The 13,698-nt window shown below is 36.4% G+C and overlaps 1 protein-coding gene across 2 annotated transcripts in view; it reads right to left on the bottom strand.

Annotated features, from left to right (window-relative positions):
• Positions 1 to 13,102, bottom strand: part of LOC101897032 (spectrin beta chain, non-erythrocytic 5) — a 135,223-nt gene extending 122,121 nt beyond the window's left edge. The window contains exons 1-2 of one of the 2 annotated variants that reach the window (XM_005176881.4): positions 12,866 to 13,102; positions 4,449 to 5,220 (exon numbers count right to left, since the gene is read on the bottom strand). The gene's annotated coding sequence lies outside the window, so the exon portion shown is untranslated. Of the gene's footprint in view, positions 1 to 4,448; positions 5,221 to 11,859; positions 12,052 to 12,865 lie in introns of those variants that run through there. The other variant, XM_011298011.3, reaches the window with a different exon arrangement.
• Between the last annotated feature and the right edge of the window lie 596 nt (positions 13,103 to 13,698).

Genomic DNA, 13,698 nt, shown 5'->3' with positions numbered 1-13,698 from the left:
TTCAAGGCCATAATTCGTGTCTAAATTCAAAATTCGTTCCTATTCTAAAATTTGATGCTATTTCCGACATTTTTTGCTTTCATTAAATAAATATGAAAAAATGTAAAAATTATGGCGTTTGACTTTGTTGCAGTTTTTATTTATCTCACCCTGTGGAATCTGACGTGTTTGACTTCAGACTTGTGCAATCAGAAGATCACAAGAGAGGGAGAGAGAGAGAGAGAGAGAGAGAGAGAGAGAGAGAAATTTAAAGTACTTCGCGATGACCAAAATATAAATCAACTTCTGATGATTCCGGTTAATTTTACTGAGCAAAGTTCCCTAGTGAGAATTAGCAGACTCTCAGTAAGAAAACTGACAAAATAGCTCTCTAATTTCACTCTCTGTTATTGGAATTTTGGGAATGCTGCCACAAAGTGAGCGAGTTTAACTCTCTACTCGAATTCGAGCAGGAACACTCCTAATTTCCCTAAATGGGTAGAAAACAAGCTAAAGACAAGCAGTCGGTTTTACCGACAGTATTTGGATGATTTTAGCCACATTTTCCTCGGAACTTTTTTGGGGCTCAAAAATAATTTTCTATTTCGTATGACATGCTCTTGCTAAAATAATGGATGAGTAACCAGATATGTGATGAGTATTTTCTTAGGGGAGTAATGCCAACCCAACGTTTTTTAACATATCCTGCCCACTGTAAATCAATAAAATCTGTCGGGTCATATTGTTTATGTTTCATTTTTCAATTTTTCTGTTTTGCTCGAGTCTTCATCATCATTGTCGTCGTTTTTTCTTTTGAATACCCTGCGCCATAAACTTTGCAACTCTTTGAGTAAACTCGGAAATTTATGGTGTTTATATTTCTAGCAACGATGATGCCCATACTGGTGAGTGCAAATGTGTGCGAGCTGCCTAGATTCTAAATGCTCTGCCCTGGGTGTTGGTTTTCAACATCATCAATGCTTCAACTTCTGCGTCGTCGTTGTGGTCGAACTCTTTTACTTCCTCATCTGTTCAAGCGAAACTTGAAACTATTTTTTTTTTGCGGGGATCGCAGGCATAGCCTCAGTTATGGTTGCCTTTGGATGATGATGGGGATAGCAGCAGCCTAGACGGCGCGCATGTGTGCGTGTGGGAGGTTGATGTTGTCGTTTTTAAATTGGCCTGAGGGCATATTTATGCCGAGTGGTGTGGCATTTTTATGGATGGATCCTAATTTAATTAATTCCAGGATTATAATCAATAAAAGTTTGTTTATATGGCTCAAATAAATGGTGATGTCTTAACATTCAAGGTCTTAATATGGGCGGCATTTTTTTATTCCATGTAGGGGAATTATAATATATTGTTGTGTATGTTTGCGCGGCATAAATGGCGGAGGTGACGATTTTTATGATTTATATTATCGAACATTTTCAACTCTAGACAAAAAGTATACACAATCATCTGCATGGAAAACATGTAACTTCTTAACAAGGAAAGCTGGCGTTAAATCGAAAATATTTCCGAATGCCTATGACATGTTCATCTTATGATAAGGGGTTAGGATGGTGTTTTGTAAGAAGTTACTGTTGCGAAATGTCCTTAAAATATTCATTATTTTGTAATGAGATCTTTAGCTGGATATGACAATAACATGTCTGCAAACCCTCGAAATATTTTTAAAATTTACTAAAATCTGCCGGAACCGATATTATATATTAAAAACCGAACCGATTTAATTTCATTTAATTTTTTTTTTTTTTTGAGAAGATTGATGTTGTTTAGTTGTGCTTCAAATTGTATCGAAGTTCAAAGTTATATATAGAAGTTCCTGAAGTCGATTGAGACTGGTGTACCATAACAAAAAAAAGTGGTTTAATTTCGAATGGGAACCCAAAATAGATAAAGATAGCTAATTCAGATGGAAAATATGATAAAAATATTTATATAAATCGGAAATTGGGCGGTCACATTTTACGCCGTCCAAGTATATATATATATGCTTAGTCGGATCTTAAATAATTATTTCATTGGGTTACCGACTTTGTATTGTGGAAGGTATAAAAAGAGTTCTTGTTCGAAAAATGGTGTAGTATAGTCCCACGTTAGGCGCAACGTTTTTTACAAAGGTAATATATCCTCCATGCTATGTATGGTGGTATGGTATGTTATGGTATGGTATGGCGTTATTGTTAGCGAAAAGTCTACCTCAGTGCCTGTTCGAAAAAAGTCGAATATAGCCCCACGTTAGGCGCCACTTAAAAAAAAGGTAATATATTCTCCACACCAAGTTGGGCGCCAATTTTTAAACAAAGGTAATATATCCTCCATACTATGTGCGGTGTTATGGTATGTAAAGAGTTCTAGTTTGAGAAAAGCCTAACACGTTGGGAGCCACTTTTTAAATTTACCGTGTTAAATTTTAGTCATCTTGGTCTATGTATGGTGGAGGCTATACAAAGGAAACTTGTTCGAGAAAAATGTAACAAGTCACCCACGTTGGGCGTCACATTTTGAATTTACGTTTTTTACGGTCGATGAATAATAATGGCATAGCAAAGGTAATACTTCCTAACAACTATGTTTACTTTTCTCAAACTACATCCCTCTACCATACATTGGCTGATCCTGTAGTATGAATTTTGATTAATTATAAGTAGAATAACAAAGATAAGATGTAATATGGCGGATGGAAAGAGTTCTTGTTCGAGAAAAGTCTATCATAGCCCTACGTTGGGCGCCACTTTTAAAATTTACTTCATTGGCAGGAGCTTGTACTTTATTTCGTTGTTTGAAATAAATTTAATTCATTTTGGTCGATCCGCTTCATAGTTTGATTGACTACCAAGGACGAAAATTTTGCCTGAGCAAAAATATAAAGGTCGATTTTTTGCTAATATTATTTTGGAATATTTTTAAACATCTCACGCATGTTCCGTGTTTTGCTTCACTGTCAAACATTGTCAACTTGGCCTATAATTTAACCATGATCATACAAACGAAAAACGCTTTCATATCATTGAAGCGTAACTATAGACTTAGTGAAAGGCAAGGTCGGTGAAAATTTAATTTCACGTTCGGGGCTGTCGGTCAATTGGCGGCCGAAATTGTGCGATTTAACGCCTTGAGACTATATTTTGTGGTGCTTTGTTAAAGCTCATGTCTATACAGACGAGCCTGCTTCAATTGACGCATTGGAAGACAACATTGACGTATTTATTCGTGAGATACCAGTCGAATTGCTGGAAAGTATATGCCCGGTCAATATGGACCGTACATCAATTCAATGTTTTTTAACTTTCCCATAACTCTTAAGAAATCACCTTTTTACCTCTATAGGGTCATAAATGATTGTTTCGATGACTTATAAACGGAATAGCAATGCTAAGATGTATCACGGTGTAAACAGTGTTCTTTATCGAGGAAAGTCTAACAAGCCACTCACGTTGGGTGCCACTTTTGACACTTAATTTGCAAACGGACGACTGTAAAGCAAATTGCGTTGGCTGAGTAAAGTTTTATTGATCTTGTTTGTTAGAGGATATAAAAAGGTTTACAAAAAGTTTAACAAGTCACACGTTGGGCGCCACTTTTTAAATTTACTCTATTGGGCACTTGTAGTTTATTTACATGAGTTGCTAACGGACTAACAACGACGATATTTCCTCCATAAAATGTGCAGTGGGTTCTTTTTCGAAAAAAAAAACTGACAAGGCCCCTCGTTGGGCGCCATTTTTTTAAAATTGTCTTCTTCATGTGCTCTTGAAGCTTATCGCATTGGCTGAGTCAAATGTAAGTCATCATGATCTATGTATAATACGACTCATGTTCCAGGAAAGTCTAAAACGCCACCCATTGGGCGCTAATTTTAAATTGTACTTTATTGGGGGAGAAAAGTCTAACCCAGTCCCACGTTGGGCGCCACTTTTTAAATTTACTGTGTTGGTTGAGTACAATTTTAGTTATCTTGATCTATGTATGATAGAGTGTATAAAAAGGGTTCTTGCTCGAGAAAAGTCAGTTTTACATTTAATATATAGGCGCACGTTGGGCGCCATTTATGAAAACTTACTCCACTTACTCGCTTGAGAGTTGCTTGTGGTGGTTTCCCCGATGGGAATAGAAAATAGATTGGTAACTTCTGTAATTTGGTAATTCAAGCTAACTGTGGGTTTTTTTTATCATCTTTTAAAAAATATTCAGTATAGGAATATCCCGACAAACTGAAATAATTTCACATTTTACCGAATTTGAGGATAGCTTGCTTGGTCTGGTTTATTTTATAGAACTGTCCAATTTTGATTTCTTCTAAACACAGTTCAGTTTTTAATTCTTTTAAATTTTTCCACATCTTTTTCTGTAATTCCAGTGCAACAAACAATCCCCTCATTTCCAACTTTCCCAGGCTAAATGAAAATTACCCCCGATCCATTTCAGAATGTAAAGAGAAAATTCAATACTCAACTTACCTTTAACAGCTTCGTAATATCCCAAATCCAGCGTGAATGATTTTCTGTGGAACCGCCAAAAAAAAGAAAAGAAAAGCTCTACTCCAATATTAGGTAGCGGCAGCAGTTATTTGACTCTCCCTTATTTCTTGAAGACAAGGCAGAAATCCTTTTCAGATGTTCGGTGATGAGGTTGCAGAAATTGTCGGAGTAGAAAGGTTTACGAACACACGCACACACTTTATTTTTTCTTTGTAATTTTTCGATTTTTTGTTGTCGTAGTCAACAATACAATTTGTTAGACGAAAAATTCCAGGTGATCGCGCGTAAAAAAGAAGAAGAAAAAAAAACAGAACGTTCGCGTTTGCTTCTGCACCACCTTTAGAAACCGGAAAATATCAAAGAAGAAAAGAAATCAAGGTAAACTTTGAGTTTATTTTTGGGCTCTCTGCTCCGTACAAGTTGTACTTTTTTCGGAGGGGGATAATTTGTTGTTGGTAAAATACGTTATGCTTTTTTGTTTGTTTCTTTCTTTCTCCGTTCTTTTTTTGTTTTGTATTTCTAGCTTCTATACACGTTGATGACGGCGATTGATTTGATCTTTGCACACACTGTTCTTTTCCAAGCGCTGCTCTGGACTGAATCGAGTTGTTAGACTTGTAACCGTTGTTGTGGTTGTTGTTGTTGTTGTTGATTTTAGTTTGTAAGTTTTATGGCCGGTGTTGCTTCGGTTCGATCATTACCAGATACTTCTCTCCATCCAGTGTTTACAATGTTGTTATGTTGTTCGAAGCTGCAAGAAAAGAGAGTAAGAGAGAAGTTTAAACACATGAACCACAAGAGAGCACCACAACATTGATTTATTTGAATATGTTAATATTTTTTTCGAATTCTGTGAGATTCCATTTTCCACGGGGAGAAGTGAAAACAGTTCAATCTTGTTTGAAGCGAACAGAAAAAAAGAAGAAGAAAAAGCTCAGTTTGACCTTAATTTACAGCAAGAGCAAAACACACCAGTCGCCGGGAGAAACTAAAACTTGTTTTCATACAAATTACAAAAACAACAACAACAACAACAAATTAAACACACCTCAGCAATATATTTTTATGATGACGTAGTTCATAAAAAATAACTGGCTGTGTAATTTTGTTTTGTCGGTTTACTTTTTCATATAATTTTGTTTACATTTTTGCATTGTACAGATATTTTTATTATTATTTTATTGTGCATGTGCACAATACTTTTATTTTCGTCAATTATATAAAATAAATACAGTGGCACAATTTGAAGAAGTAACAAGTAAAAAAGCTGTGAGTTCGGCCGGGCCCAACTTTTAATACCCTCCACCATTTGGTACAAATTTGACAATTTCCAAAAAAAAAATCCGTTAAAAATTCTGTTAAAATCTTAAAAATACCGAATGCCTATACGACGACGTGGACCTGCATAGGCAACTTTTGTCATAAGTTATTACAATATTTAAATGCGAAACTTGAAGAAAAATCTGTTTATATTGTAGCTAAAATCATCAAAACACCGAATATAGGGGGTACCGTTATATGGGGGCTATACGAAGACGTGGACCTGCACAGACAATTTTCTGGCATGGCATGAAGTATCCATTACGAACTTCACATGCGAAATTTGAAACAATCCCGGTAAATAATGTCGCTCAAATCATCAAAATACCGAAAATCGGGGGGTACCGTTATATAGGGGCTATACGAAGACGTGGACCTACACAGATTATTTTCTGTCTTAGGCTGTAGTAACCATTACGAACTTCAAATACCAAATTTGAAACGATTCCGGTAAACAATGTCGCTAAAATCATTAAAAACCGAATATCGGGGGGTACCGTTATATGGGGGCTACAGGAAGACGTGGACCTGCACAGATAATTTTCTGTCTTAGGCTGTAGCATCCATTGCAAACTTCAAATGCCAAATTTGAAATAATTCCGGTGAATAATGTCGCTAAAATCATCAAAATACCGAATATCGGGAGGTACCGTTATATGGGGGCTATATGATAACTTGGACCTACATGGCCCATTTACGAACTTAACCTTCCTACTGGGAAAAAATACATGTGTGCAAAATTTTAGCCTTCTATCTCAATTTGTTGGAAAGATAGCGTGATTACAACAGACAGACAGACAGACGGACAGACAGACAGACACACAGACAGACAGACGGACATGGCTAAATCGTCTTAGAATTTTACGCTGATCAAGAATATATATACTTTGTTGGGTCTGACATGAGTATTTCGAGGAGTTACAAACGGAATGACAAAATTAATATACCCTTCATAGTATGGTGGAGGGTATAACAACGCGTAAATTTCGGTCGTTTGTACCTCCACCATAAGACAAAGAACACCGTTAAAAATAAAAGAATCGAGATCGAATATTGGTTTCTCTTCCATTCTAATACCCTCAGACATATGGCTACAGAGGATATATATCATTTGATACGTCCAAAACGTGCCTCCTCGAAATAACGGCTTTAGACCCTGGGTCTCTTTGGACCAAATCCGTCTCAGGACATCGATTTGGCCATGTCCGTCCGTCCGTCTGTCTGGCTTGTGCGCACTTTAACTCTCGAAGGGAGTATCCGATTTGATCCAAACTTGGTGCATCGTAATATTATTATAAAACTTAGATCGAGTTCGGAGATTGGCAATAGGGCAAAAAAGAAAATATTTTACTGCACCGAAAGAGAACGGATCATCCGATTTTGCTTCAACTTTGCAAATCCTAGTATTTGTATCAGTGCTAGGTCAGGTGTAAAAATAGACAATATCGGTCCACTCCAACAAGTACCTATCCCACAAAGTACCTGCTCAACAAGTACCACCCGGGTCAAAATTTTGAATGGCCATGAAGCTCATAAAACGCGAAATAAACATCCGTTTCTTTTAAAATCTGACGCATCCCACTGTATCTACTTAAGATGGTAGATATCGGACTACTCCTTCTGGTAACTCCCTCACAAAGGGTCAACATTTTGAATAGTTTTTATACCCTCCACCATACTATGGAGGGTATATTAACTTCGTCATTCCGTTTGTAACTCCTCGAAATACTCATGTCAGACCCAACAAAATATATATATTCTTGCTCAGCGTAAAATTTTAAGTCGATTTAGCGATGTCCGTCTGTCTGTCTGTCCGTCTGTCTGTCTGTTGTAATCACGCTATCTTTCGAACGAATAGAGATAGAAGGCTAAACTTTAGCATACATGTTTATTTTTTCAGTAGGCAGGTTAAGTTCGTAAATGGGCCATGTAGGTCCACGTCTTCGTATAGCCCCCATATAACGGTACCTCCCGATATTCTGTATTTTTATGATTTTATCTACAGTATTCACCGGAATCGTTTCAAATTTGGTATTTGAAGTTCGAAAGGAATACTACAGCCTAAGACAGAAAATTGTCTGTGCAGGTCCACGTCTTCATATAGCCCCCATATAACGGTACCTCCCGATATTCGGTATTTCGATGATTTTAGCGACATTTTTCACCAGAATTGTATCAAATTACGTATTTAGAATTCGTAATGGGATCTACAGTCTGTGACAGAAAATTTTCTATGCAGGTCCAGGTCTTTGTTTAGGCCCCATATATCAGTACCTCCCTAAATTCAATATTTTGACGTGTTTAGGTACAATACCCACCGAAATTGTTTGAGATGTCGTATTTGAACTTAGTAATGGATGCTACAGCCTATGAAAATTTCCAAATTCGTTCCAAATGGTGGAGGGTATTCATAGTTCGGCCCGGCCGAACTTACTGCTTTTTAACTTGTTACTTTTATAAAATGTGAATCAAGAGTCCTATTATCTTCACATTCCCCACATTTCAGTATTTCCACTAACACAATGTCTGATATTAAGAACGGATTGAACGGACCACTCCTTCTAGTGCCTCCCCAACAACGGGTCAAAATTTGAAATAATCATAAAACGCAAAATCAGCATTCAATTACTTTCAAACTCGGCATATACCAATACTTCTATCGACACAAGATCTGTTATGAAGATAAACAACATCGGGCAGCTCCTTCTGGTACCTTCCCATAGCGGGTAAAAATTTTAAATAGCTGATTCTTTTAAAATCTCACACATCCCAATATTTTTACTTAAACAAGGTCTGGTGTGAAGATGGTAGATATCGGACTACTCCTTCTGGTACCTCCCCCACAAAGGGTCAAAATTTTGATTATATCTATCCTTTTAATTCTAACATTCATAAAACGCGACATAAGCATCTGATTTTCTTTAAATTTGGAGCATCCACACTCTCTCACCACACAAGATATGTCATCTTCTGGTATCTCTCCTAAAAAGGGTAACAATTTTCAATGCTTATAATATTGGCCCATTCCCCTGAAGGGTCAACAGTTTGAATAATCATAATGCAATAGTGAATATTGGCTCATGGTATGCAGCTGTCGGCGATAACAACTGATTCTATTTAACTTGGTGGTACTTTTTTGAAAATATGTATCCCTTTAAAAGCAAAAAAATAAAATAAAAAAGCAGCTAAATTCGGCCTGGCCGAACATTAAAAAAACAAAAACAAAAAAAAAACTCCATACAAAAATACCACTCAAATGAAACCCTTTATATGGGGGCTTTACGAAGACGTGGACCTGCATAGACAATTGTCATAGGCTGTAATACCCATTACGAACTTCAACTTCGAAATTTGAAACAATTCCTGTGAAAAATGCCATTAAAATCATCAAAACACAAAATCTCGGGAGATATCGTTATATGGGGGCTATACGATATCGTGGACCTATATAGACATTTCTCTTCCGGGGAGAAAAGTTCTTAGAAAAAGCTTCTAGTATAGATTTTTAGACAATTCCATTGACAAATATAGCTAAAATCATCAAAGTACCGAAAATAGGGAATATTCGACACCCATTACAAATCTCCAATACGATATTTTAACAAATCCGGTGAATAATGCTGCTAAATTCATCAAAATACCGAATACGAAGAGGTGGACTTGCATACGTGATTTTCTGTCATAGGCTGTAGTACCCATTACGAACTTTAAATACAAAATTTGACTTGGAGGCTACATGCAAACGAGGGTTGACATGACCAATTTACGAACATAACCTTGACTACTGGCAAAATACACATGTGTCGAGAGTTACAAAATTAATATACCCCTCATAGAATGGTGGAGGGTATAAAATATTTTACAAAATTAGAATGAGTGGACCGAAACATATCATCTTCCCAGCAGATCTTGAGTTAGTAGAAATAGTAGTATGTATGAATTATGAAGAGAACCCGATGTTTTTTTTTTAAGATTTTATAATAGATTTACCCCCTTTTGTGGGGGAGGTACCAGAATGAATGACCTGATCTCTACCATCTTTATAGAAGATATTGTGTTGATAGAAATATTGAGATGTGAATGGAATCGGATGTTTATTTCATGTTTTATGATCTTCATGGATATTCAAAAGGTTGACCCTTTGTGGGGTAGGTACTACAGGGTGAGATGAAAAACAGCAACCAACTGCAGACTGCGGTCATTTCTAAGCCACTCGTTCGACAGATGCTAAAATTATTCCAGTGATAGCTCATTATATTGTTTCCAGTCGTACAAAAGCATTTTGGTGAGAATTTTACAGAAAAAAAGTTATTCGTGATGGAATTCAAGCGTGATTTCGCTGGAAAAGCACAAGTGGATATCGTTAGAACACTCCAGCATTTAAATGTGAATAAATCTTTTGTGTCTCGTACCATCGCTCGTTACTGCTACGTGATACTGGTAGCGTAGCCCGACATCAAGGAAGTGGACGGAAGAGAACAGTAACATCAGCAGAAATAATTCGAAACGTAAAGAAGCGACTTAAACGAAACCCGCGTCGCAGTGGCCGACAAAATGGCTCGTGAGCTGAACATATCGCAATTTTCCATTCGACAAATATTGAAAAATGAGCTCGGGGTAAAACCATTAAAATTCCAAAAAGTACAAGAACTTACACCGCAACAGAAAGAAAATAGACTCAAAAGAGCTAAAGAGTGGCTTCGCTTGGCCGAAAGTGGTGAACTGCCGAATTTGGTTTTCTCCGATGAGAAAACATTGTCCAGCAGTTTGTAAACAAACAAAATGATCGTGTTTATTTGCCTGAAAATGTGCCACCAGAACTCAAGCGCCGGACATGGTGATGGTTGGGCCGCCATAACAGCCGATGGTCGCTCTCCGCTCGTATTAATCGATCGTGACATCAGAATAAATGCTAAAGATTATCGCGAAAATATTCTGGAGGGTGTATTAAAGTCTTGGGCACGCAAACATTTTGGCCGCAGAGCTTGGACATTCCAATAGGACTCAGCACGCATTGTAAGCCATAATTCGTGCCAAAGGTGACCAATTCGAACTAATCTAAACTTATTCTAAAATTTGATGATATTTCCGAAATTTTTTGCTCTCATTCAATGAAATTTAAAAAAAATGTAAAAATTATGGAGTTTGACTTTGTTGCAGTTTTTTTATCTCACCCTGTAGATGAAGTGGACCAAATTTTCCATTTTCGCGTCTAACCTGATGCACATATTGAGATTTGCAAAGTTGGAGCATAATCGGATTATCTTTTATTTTTCTGTGCAGTAAAATATATATTTTTTGAAAATTTCGACCTTTTGTATGGTATGTACCATAAGGAACGGACCGATATTGCCCATCTCCGAACTTAATCTAAGTTTGACAATAATATTACTGTGTACCAAGTTTTAATCGAATCAGATACTCCCTCGAGAGTTATCGTGCGCACCAGCCAGCAGATAGACGGACGGACGGACGCACGGACATCGCTAGATCGACCCCAAATGTCCTGAAACGGATTTGCTCCAAAGAGACCTAGGGACTAAAACCGTTATTTCGACGAGGTTCCATGTTTTGGCCGTATCAAACGATATATACCCTCTGTAGCCCTATGGCTAAGCGTATAAATATATGGCTTCTAAAATGTTTATTTCAAGGTGTTGCAAACGGAATGACAAACTTAATATACCCTCCGTACTATGTATGGTAGAGTGTATAAAAACAGACAAACAATACATATAGCACAAAAAAAAAACAAAAAAAAATATTCTTATTTTTATTGGCATAATCTTATGCGTTTTTTAGTCTTATCCTTGTATCTTTGCCAGGAGACCATTCCGAATTGCTGCAGATTGTCAAAATCAGTCGAGCCGTTCGTGAGTTATAGGCGTTGTAACAAACATCACTTTCATTTCATATGAATATAGTATTTTAATTTTGCATTTTATACTATTATATTATTATTTATTTTATTATTATTACTATTTTTTTTTTATTTTCTTTTTTTACACATTGATTTAATCAACTTTGATAGTAAAACAGCATTTTTTAAATTGAATTATATTTTACTAACTTTAGACAGCATAAAGTGAATTTTCGTTAATTATTGTTTAAAACTGGTTTTAATTTTTTATTAACATTGTTTCTTTTTTGCGTTTTGCATTTATGTTTTTTTTTTCTTTTTTTTTTGAGAATTTTAACAATTGTTAATGTCAAGCCTCGCTACGCGCTGATTTTAACCGATTGCCACGACGGATAGAAATGAATGGCAAAACAGATCTTGGAGAGCTGTGAGCAACACCAGCGGCTATATATATTTTTTTTTTTTTTTTTTTTTTGTTTTGTTTTTGAATTTTTGCGGCCCCTTACAGCTTGAGAGCAGCTAACACCAGCATGGGCCACAAATGAAAACAGAAACTCTGCGCAATGTGCTCAGCTCTGTTTTTCTCCCTCTCTCGAGAGAGAGGGAAAGACACAAAATAAGTTGAGGCGGCTGGCTTGGTTGTTGATTTGACTCCCCACCATTGTTGTAGGTTATGTGTGATTGTTTTGTTTTTATTATTTTGTCGTGTTCTTTTTTTTTCCTGTGACTAGTGTTGGCTTGATTTTTCTATTTGGAAGTTGGCTAGAAAACCAGCAGGCATTGTTGGAATTTTGTCTCCTCATCGATGGGTCTTCGTCCGTGGAGCAGCCAACGACCCACTGTACCACAAACAACACGGCAGCCAGCCAGCCAGCTAAAAATTGTTTACATATGTGTGTGAGTGGTTTGGAGTTGGTTGGTTCTCTGGTTGCGGTTATTGCTTGTTTTTCTTGTTCTTGTTTTTTGTTTTATTTTAACACAAATACTCTGGCACATCACATCATCGCAACAAAATACAAACTGGTTTAGCAAATTTCAAAAAAAAAAAAAAAAAATCATGCAAACTTAACCATACAACATTCCTAAGCTTAAATTGGCAAAATTAAAAAAAAACACGCTCGCACACAGCATTCAGGCAAATAATTTTTAATTTTTTTATAAATTCACTTTTCCCATAAACATAAATCTCAAGCAATTAATTATCTATTACTCGTACATTATCTCATGCTCCAAAACAAAAATCACCAAAATTAGAATCTTGGTTAGCTTTGGGACTGAGTCGTTTCTTTTCGGGCAATATGCTTATTTTGTTGTTGCAAATGCTAGGTTATATACTTTTTTTTTTTGTTTTGCTTCTTCGTTTACTTTGAACACGATTTGAAGCTATTTTATTTTCCGTACACACGTCCGCTCGATTTAAAACACAATCTCTCAACTGAAATTGGAAAACAGAATCTTGAAATGTTTCACCATCAATTTCAATTCAAGAGTCGGTTTTGTTTGGTACTTGTTGCATACGAGCTCTCTCTCTCTCGCTCTCTTGCTCTTTTTGTCAATTATTGCCATGCATTGGCAACTCTTTTCGCTCACACAAAATATCTCAGTCACATTGCTCTCTTGTGCTTTTTGAAAACAGAGTGTGTGTATGCGTGTGGGCACGAGATCGAAGTAAAATAATCACAACACCGCACCTAAATAGACACTCTCATTTGAGTTTGCATTCCTTTACGAAACCTCCATGGGGTATTAAAAACAAGGACCAGAAAATCAAAATAAATCCAAATGTCATTAAAGAATTTGATCGAATAAAATGTGTCTATTAAACCTATGTGTATTTGTCATATTTTTACCGTATCAATCCGCCTCCTAAAGATATGCTTTATAAATAAGAAATTTTCCTTGGGGGCAATAAGTGTTGCCTATTAATCTTATTTGCAACAAGTTAAAAAGTATCAGTCGGTTTTGCCGACAGATGTATACCCTCAATCAATATCTGATTATTTAAATATTTTTTGACTTCTGTTATTATTATTCAAATTGTTGACCCTC

The sequence above is a fragment of the Musca domestica genome, unplaced genomic scaffold (genome assembly GCF_030504385.1).
Source record: "Musca domestica strain aabys unplaced genomic scaffold, Musca_domestica.polishedcontigs.V.1.1 66, whole genome shotgun sequence".
Taxonomy (NCBI): domain Eukaryota; kingdom Metazoa; phylum Arthropoda; class Insecta; order Diptera; family Muscidae; genus Musca; species Musca domestica.
Note: the sequence above shows the minus strand (reverse complement) of the source record. Positions and strands in the feature narration are given on the sequence as shown.